Raw genomic sequence first — 7,658 nt, 5'->3', positions numbered from 1 at the left:
CAGACAGTTATCCCTCATTATCTACAGGGCGTTGGTTCCAGGCCACTGCCCTGCCCCCCACCCTGTACCAACAGATACCAAAATCCTCAGATGCTCATGTCTCTTATATCAAATGGCATAATACAGTCAGCCCTCCATTATCTGTGGGTTCCACATCTGTGGATATGGAGGGCCAACTGTAAGTTTTAGAATAAGCTTGTCTACTGTGATGGTTAATTTTTTAAAATTTATTTTTTTCTTTTTAAAGTTTCTTTTGTGTGATGGTTAATTTTATATGCCAACTTGCCTAGATATTTGGTTAACAGCTATTCTGGGTGTGTCTGTGAGGCTCTGTGGATGTTTCAGATGAGATTAACATTTGAATCCGTAGAATGAGTAAAGCAGATTGCCCTCCCCTAACATGGGTTGGCCACATCCAAACCATTGAAGGCTTGAATAGAACAATAAGACTGAGTAAGAGAGAACTTGCTCTCTCTCTGCCTGCCTGTATTCAAGCTGAGACATCAGCTTGAAGACAGCTTTTCCCCTGTCTTCAGACTTGGATTCAGACAGGAATTATACACTTGGCTCTCCTGAGTCTCCAGCTTGCCAACTGTGGATCTTGAGACTTATCAGCCTCCATAATCACCTGAGCCAATTCCTTATAATAAATCAGTCTCTCTCTTTCTCTCTCTTATCTTACTGGTCCTGTGTTTACAAAAAACCTCATTGATAGGAATTGCATTAAACCTATAGATCAATTTCAGGAGGATTGACATCTTTGCTATGTTAATTCTTCCAATCCATGAACCTGGTATGTCTCTCCAGTTATTTAGATCTTCTTTGATTTATTTCATCAGTATTTTGTGTTTTTCAGGATTCAGATCCTGCACATACTTTGTTAAACTTATACCTAAATTCTTCATTTTCTTTGGAGTGATTGTAAATGGTATTGTGCTTTTAAATTTTTTTCTGTATGCTCATTGAGAGTATATAGAATTGTGATTGATTTTTGTGTGTTTTATCTTTTATCCTGAAACCTTGTCTGGACTCATTATTAGTTCTAGGAATCTTCTGTAGATTCCTTGGGATTTTCTATGTAGACAATCATGTCATCTGTAAATAGAGACAAAAATTTTATTTCTTTCTTTTAAATCTGTATGCCCCTTGTTTCTTTATTTCTCTTGCCTAATTGCAGTGGCTAGAACATGCAGCATTACAATGAATAAGAGTGGTGATTGTAGACATCTTTGTCTCATTCCTTCTCTTAGGGAGATAGTGTTCAGTCATTTTCCATTAAGTATGATGCTAGCTGAAAGTTCTTTGTAAATGCTCATCATCAAGTTGAGGTAATTGCCCTCTATTCCTAATTTAATGAGAGTTTTTAAAAAAAATAATGAATGGATGTTGAATCTCATCAAATACTTTTTTGGGGGCATCAATTGATATGATCAAATGATTTTTCTTCAGCTTATTGATATGCTGGGCTACATTGATTGATTTTTGAATACTGAACTAGCCTTGCATACCTGGGGTAAGTCCCACTCAGTCATATGTATAATTCTTTTTATATGTTGTTGGATTCAGTTTGCCGTTTCATTGAGGATTTTTCCATCTAAGTTGTGAGAGGTACTGGTCTGTAGTTTTCCTTTTTTGTACTTTCTTTGTCTAGTTTTGTTATCAGGGTAACACTGGCCTCATAAATTTGGTAAAATTTTCCTCCCTTTCTGTTTTTGGTAGAGCTGTGTAAAAGTGCTGTTAATTACTCTTTAAAATTTTGGATGAATTCTCCAAATTTCAGGAGCTTGGGTATCAGGTGGTGGTGTAATTTTTGTTTCAGTCATCAAATATGAGGAATAGGATAGTCTTTTATATGCACCAATATTTCTGTTCTTTCCATTGTTCTTTCTTCCTTCCTAATGCTCCAAGATTCTACTTCTTTTTTAAAAAAATCATTTCCTTTCTGTCTGAAAAAATTTCTTTTGTCAATCTCTAAGTGTAGGTCTGGGGTCTGGTAGCAAAACATTCTTTTTGTTTTCCTTTGTCTGAGAATATCTTTATATCCCTTCACTTCTGAAGGATGCTTTCACTGGACATGGAATTTGTAGTTATAATTCATTTCTTTGAGAAATTGAAAAATGTTGTGCCACATCCTTCTGACTCCCATGGTTTCAGATGAAAATCCACTATCATTTGGTGGATTTGAATTGGTGATCCCCTATCGGTCATGCGTCGTTTCTCTCTGGCTGCTTTCAAAAATTTGATTTGTCTTTGGTTTTCAGAAGTTTAATTATGATGTTCCTTGGCATGGATTTCTTTGAGTTTATTCTGTTTGCTCAGCTTCTTGAGTCTGTAGGTTTGTTTCTTTGGCCACATTTCAAGCATTTTCAGCCACTATTTCTTTAGATAATCTTTCAGCCTCACTCTCTTCCTCTTATTCTGGGACTCTGATGATGCGAACGTTGGATCTTTTGTTATTATCCCCCACATCCTGGAGGCTGTGCTCATTCTTTTTTCTATTTTCCCTCCATTGTTCTGACTGGGTGAAATCTACTTATCTGTCCTCAAGTTCACTGATTTTATCCTCTATCATCTTCACTCTAACTACTGAGCTCAGCCAGTGAGGTTTTCTTTAAAAAACATTTCTGTTATTGTATTTTAAAATTCTATAATGTCCATTGGTTCTTTCAAAAAATCACTTAATCTTTAAGATTGTCTATTTTTTTCTTTGTTTCAAGAGAATTCGTAATTGATTGTTGAAGCATTTTTATGATAGCTTCTTTAAAAAAATTATCTTGTCAGATAAATCCAACGTCTGATTCATCTCAGTGTTGGCGTAGTTGATCGCCTTTTAAAATTCAGCTTGTGATTTTTCTTGAGGTGATTTTTAAATTGGTTCCTGGACATTTTATATATTATGTTATGAGTCTCAGGGTCCTATGTAAACTCTTAGCCTTTCAGCATACGGGTCCTGACCTACATTTGTAGGTGGTTATTCTAAGGACAGTAAGGTTTCCAAGAGCCTTTCTGGTGTTATTTTGGTCTGCTTGGCTTATCTGATGCTACTGAGGATTTCACTTGTCTAGGCTTGTGCTGCCTGAGGGGTAGCAGGGGAAACCCAGGCTGGGCCCAGGGGCTCTCTCAGTGGGGGAGGGTGTCTCAGGCCCAGTAGGGCAGGAGAGTACTTTCCATGGCTGCTTGTCGGTTTGGCTCCCCATCAGTCACCCTCTCCAGTGGTGTTGGGCTTACCTGATGTTGTCAGACGAACTTCTGTTTAATTTGGGAGAATGAACTAGCCTACTGGGCTGCCTTCTCTTGCTGGGTTGCGGTTTAGGAAATGGTGGGTCTGGTTGCCTTCTTCTGTTGGATGGGGACACAAGATGCCTTGCTGTTGGTTGTGCCTCTGGTTCTAGGGTCACAAACCAGTGTGCTTTCTTACCACATTTCAGAGTTCTCCTTCGGTTGCTTCTGGCATTATTTCCAGGGTTTATAGTTGCACTTTGTGGGAGAGGAGCAGGGAGATGGATCTACACCATCTTATCCAGACTGGAAAGCTAAATTTTGTTTTAAAATACATCTCTATATTACTGGCTTTTGCTTTTTTAAGAAAATTCGACACATATATGATTCCCTATCTTTGTTATACTTTTTATTTATTTTAGTACTCCTTTCTGCTATCTTATGTCATGTCTTATGTAAGTTTCTATCCCCTCTCCCGTTTTATGCCTTACATTAATCAGAGTGAATTTTCTTTTCCTGGTTTCAAAGATGTTACCATCCTCCCCACAGTAGGGTTATACATCCCTGCCTTTTGTGATGTGACTTGCAGCATTTCCCTGTGAGTTGATTATACTTTCCTATCCCATTAACACCAGGCATAGCTTGAGATTTGCTTGACAAATGGAATATGAGTCAAAAAGATCTGACCATGATCTCTGAGCGGAAGCTTTAAGTATCATCATATGGTTCCCCTACTATACTTTTTTCTCTCCCATGAGGCTGAGATAAGACCTGTTCCTTCAGCCAGGTTCTGAATTGGGAAGATATATCAAACACACCTGCAGTAGCTGGCCTGCAGCCAACACCTGAATGAGAAATAAACCTATGTTGTTGCAAGCCACTGAGATGGAGTTGCTTGTCACTGTAGCATAACCTTGCAAAAGCTGACTGGTCAAAAGTAATTCATTCTATTTTTAATTTTTCTGATGGTTGCCCTTTTAAGACTTCTGATGACATTTTTTTCTTAAGTTCTGAAGTATATCCATGTTTTTCTCTTCCCCTGAATATGGTCCTCAACCTGTATCTCTCACTTTCATGATGATTCTCACCTTGTCCCACCATGTTAGGTTTGCTTAAAATCTTACTTCTAGATTCTGATGGGCGCACTGTTGTTTCAGTTCTTTCCTTTTTCTTTTTTACCCATATATTTCCCAACATACTCCTTAATTTCTTTTCCTTTTTGTCAGAGTACCTCCTCCAAGAGTTTTCCAAAGAGAATATTCTGAGGTCTCACCTGCCTGTTACTATCCTTTATTTTGATCTTATTTTTAAATAGGGGTTAGTTGGCTATGAAATTTTAGGTTTAAAGATTTTTTTCCTGCAACAGTGAAAATATTACTATATTTCTCTTTTTAAAAAAATTTTATTTAGGATTACTGTTGAGAAAGCTGACGTTGATTTGATCATTTTTCATATGTAGTTTATCTGCTCTTTTCTTCTTGGATAGTTTAAAAATTTTACTCTTTACTTTTGATCTTAAGTTACTCTATAAAATGTCTAGAGTATTTTTTCCCCCCAATCCATCCTATATGAGGCACTATATAAGCCTTTCAACTTGCTTTAATTCTGAGAAGTTCTCAATCATTATTCCTTGAAATATTTCTCCCCTCTGTTCATTTTTCTCTCTTTTGAGCACTCCTATTAAACATATATTGACATTTCTACTTCTGTGCATCATATCTCTTTACTTTTCTTTTATAGCTTACAACTCTTTATCCCTTTACGGTGCTGTTTAGCATCAATCTAATCTTCCAGTTCTTTAGCTGAATCTATTCTGCTATTCAACTCATATACTGACTTCTTTATTTCAACTATGATGTTTTTCCTACTGGAATTTCCAATTGCCTCTTCTTTAGAACTCTGTGTTCCTACTTCATTCACCAGTACCTTCCCCTATCTCTTAGAAAATCATTATTATAAAGTTATTTTAAATTATTGTTCTGTTTAGTCTTTTAATTCCATTTTTGTCTGCTATAGTTTCTTGTCTTCTTTTTTTTTTTAAGAAATAAGGGTTGCATTCCTCAGATATTTTATTATTTTCCTCTGTGAAATGATATCCTCTAGAGGTGTCAGCCATCTTGGCTGTTACACATAGTGAGGGGGGAGCAGATGAATTCCGGGCCCCACCTGGTGCCTTTCCAGGTGAGTTTAGGGTATTTGAGGTGGGAGGATGAATAAGTGCACATCAATATGCAGAACCCTGGTAGTACAGCCAGTGTCCAATCACTGCCCATGGACCACCACCGTCCCCTTCTCTGTTAGGTGACCCTGACCCCCAGGGAACTGCCTTAAGTTTTAATCCTATTCTTTATGGTGTGTGGGGGGGGGCTCTCAATCTCCACCTGGATGAAACTTTACTGACAGCCCACCCCAGGCTTGCTCTGCTGTTTTCTGCCCCATGGTGATGACAGGGTGGGCAGAGGTCTCCTTCCCAAGGCAACGTGGAGCTCTCTCCGTCCATCTCATGTTCACTCTTACTTTCTTGCCTGTGTTTCTCTCTCTTGCTTCTCTAATGTCCCCAGTGTTGGGGTTGGAGGAGGAAGCCATTGGTCCCTGATTGTTCACTACATTTCCGCAAATGGGAAGTTGGAACTCTGATTTTCCTTTCTATCCCCTTGCAGTTGTGATCTTCAAGGGACTCTTTGCCTCAAGTGGTACTTCCTTTCACAGGTGTGGGCAAAATCTGGGGGTGGACACACCTTCTGAGCCCAGAGTGCCCAAGTTGAAGAAGGGGAGCAGCTGGAGCAGGAACAGGGCTGTGCAGAGTCGACCAGGCTAGGGCGACTCTGAGGACTGGAGCAAATGCTGTGAGTAGGATCATCTTCCTTTCACACTCCTGGTAGCTCAGCCTTGAGTGAGGGGGGCCTGGGGAGCACTGGTGGGTGAGGCATGGGAGAAAATGGTCCTGGGGAGGGCTGGGCTCAGGAGAAGGATGCACCTTCAGGCTTGGACCTGCTAGGCTCCGGCCCACCCCAGCTCAGCACTCAGTATTGAGAGGGTCATGTGGGCAGCCTCAGAGAGACCAAGGAGATGAGAGAGGAGGAAGGAGCCTCTAAGGCCCCAAAGACAGATGACATGCAAAGTGAGGTGGTTCTGGACCTTCATTTCGTTCATCCAGTCATCTGCTTATTCAGTAAATATTTATTGGGCACCTAGTAGGCTCTGCTTTGGATGCCGGGGATAATGTATGAATGCGACACTTCGAGACCCTGCCTGATGGAGCTGACAGCCTAGTGGTGGGGGGTGCAGAACCGTGCATCATTTGCGGGCCCCAGGAGCAGAATCCTATTTGTCAGGGAGGGGCTGGCCAGAGTCCTGGTGGGAAACCCCCTGAACTGTAGGCTCAAGGCCCCTTGAGCTGCAGGCGGGCCGTACATGTGACCTGTTTGTCAGCACCTCGCAGTGTGACAGGTGTTCACACTTGTGCACAGACCCACTGACTGACCAAACCCTAAGGCAGGAGCTCCTTGGCCTAGACTGAGAGAGCAACAGCCATCGACTTGGTGGGCACATAAGGCTTATGAGGCCAAGACTGCTTCTAGATCCCAATCCCTCCCTGCCCTGCTCTGCATCTGTCCAGAAACTAGAGCCTTTGGGAAGAGGGTATCAGGACTTCTGATCTGGAGGGAAGGGGTCCCCAAGAAGGCAGAGCCTGTCTCCCAGCCCTTACTCCCCATGAGAGAGAAGGTCAGCCCTGGGCTACAGCCCTACCCAAATGGTCCACATGCTGACAGTCACTGTGAGACTGCCATAGACTTAATATTTGGATCGCTCCCCAATTCTAAATGCTCAACATGTTAAATACTAATGCCCCATCTGATAGTATTAGAAGGTGTGGCCTTTGGTGGGCGGGGGGTGGGGTGGGGGAGGTGACTAGGTCATGAAGGTGGAGCCATCATGAATGGGATTAGTGCCCTTATAAAAGAGACCCCAGAGAGGTCCCTTGCTCCTTCAGCCATGCAAGGACACAAAGAAAAAAATGGCCATCTACGAACCAGGAATAGGCCCTCACCAGACCCCAAATCTGCTGAAACTTTGATCTTGGAATTCCCAGCCTCCAGAACTGTGAGAAATAAATGTGTGTTGTTTCTCAGGCACCTGTTTTTGGTAGTTTGTTAGAGCAACCACAGGGGACTGAGGCAGTGACCTTGGGCAAGTCCCTTCGCCTCTTTAGCCCTGGTTTTCTTCTTGAGCCTCAAACTAGATGACCCCCGTGGTTGACCTCTCTAGCCCTGAGATTCGCAAGTAGAGCAGGGACCCCCATCTTCACCCTTCCCCGCCGCCCTTCCCCATTCTAGGAGCCCTGGATGGAGCCCTCATCACACCTCTGACATGTGATTGAAAAAGTGCAACCCGAAGCCTCAGCTTCCCCATGCACCCTTCCTGCTGTTGATTCATGG

At 41.8% G+C, this 7,658-nt stretch overlaps 1 long non-coding RNA gene across 1 annotated transcript in view; it reads left to right on the top strand.

Annotated features, from left to right (window-relative positions):
* Window positions 1-676: 676 nt before the first annotated feature.
* Window positions 677-7,658, top strand: part of LOC111166944 (uncharacterized) — a 161,939-nt gene continuing 154,957 nt past the window's right edge. The window contains exon 1 of the long non-coding RNA XR_002642715.2: window positions 677-6,065. This is a non-coding gene — a long non-coding RNA (uncharacterized LOC111166944). The remainder of the gene's footprint in view (window positions 6,066-7,658) is intronic.

The sequence above is a fragment of the Delphinapterus leucas genome, chromosome 7, assembly GCF_059928025.1.
Source record: "Delphinapterus leucas isolate spDelLeu-1000000601 "Yukka" chromosome 7, BTC_Dleu_Yukka2, whole genome shotgun sequence".
Lineage (NCBI taxonomy): Eukaryota > Metazoa > Chordata > Mammalia > Artiodactyla > Monodontidae > Delphinapterus > Delphinapterus leucas.
Note: the sequence above shows the minus strand (reverse complement) of the source record. Positions and strands in the feature narration are given on the sequence as shown.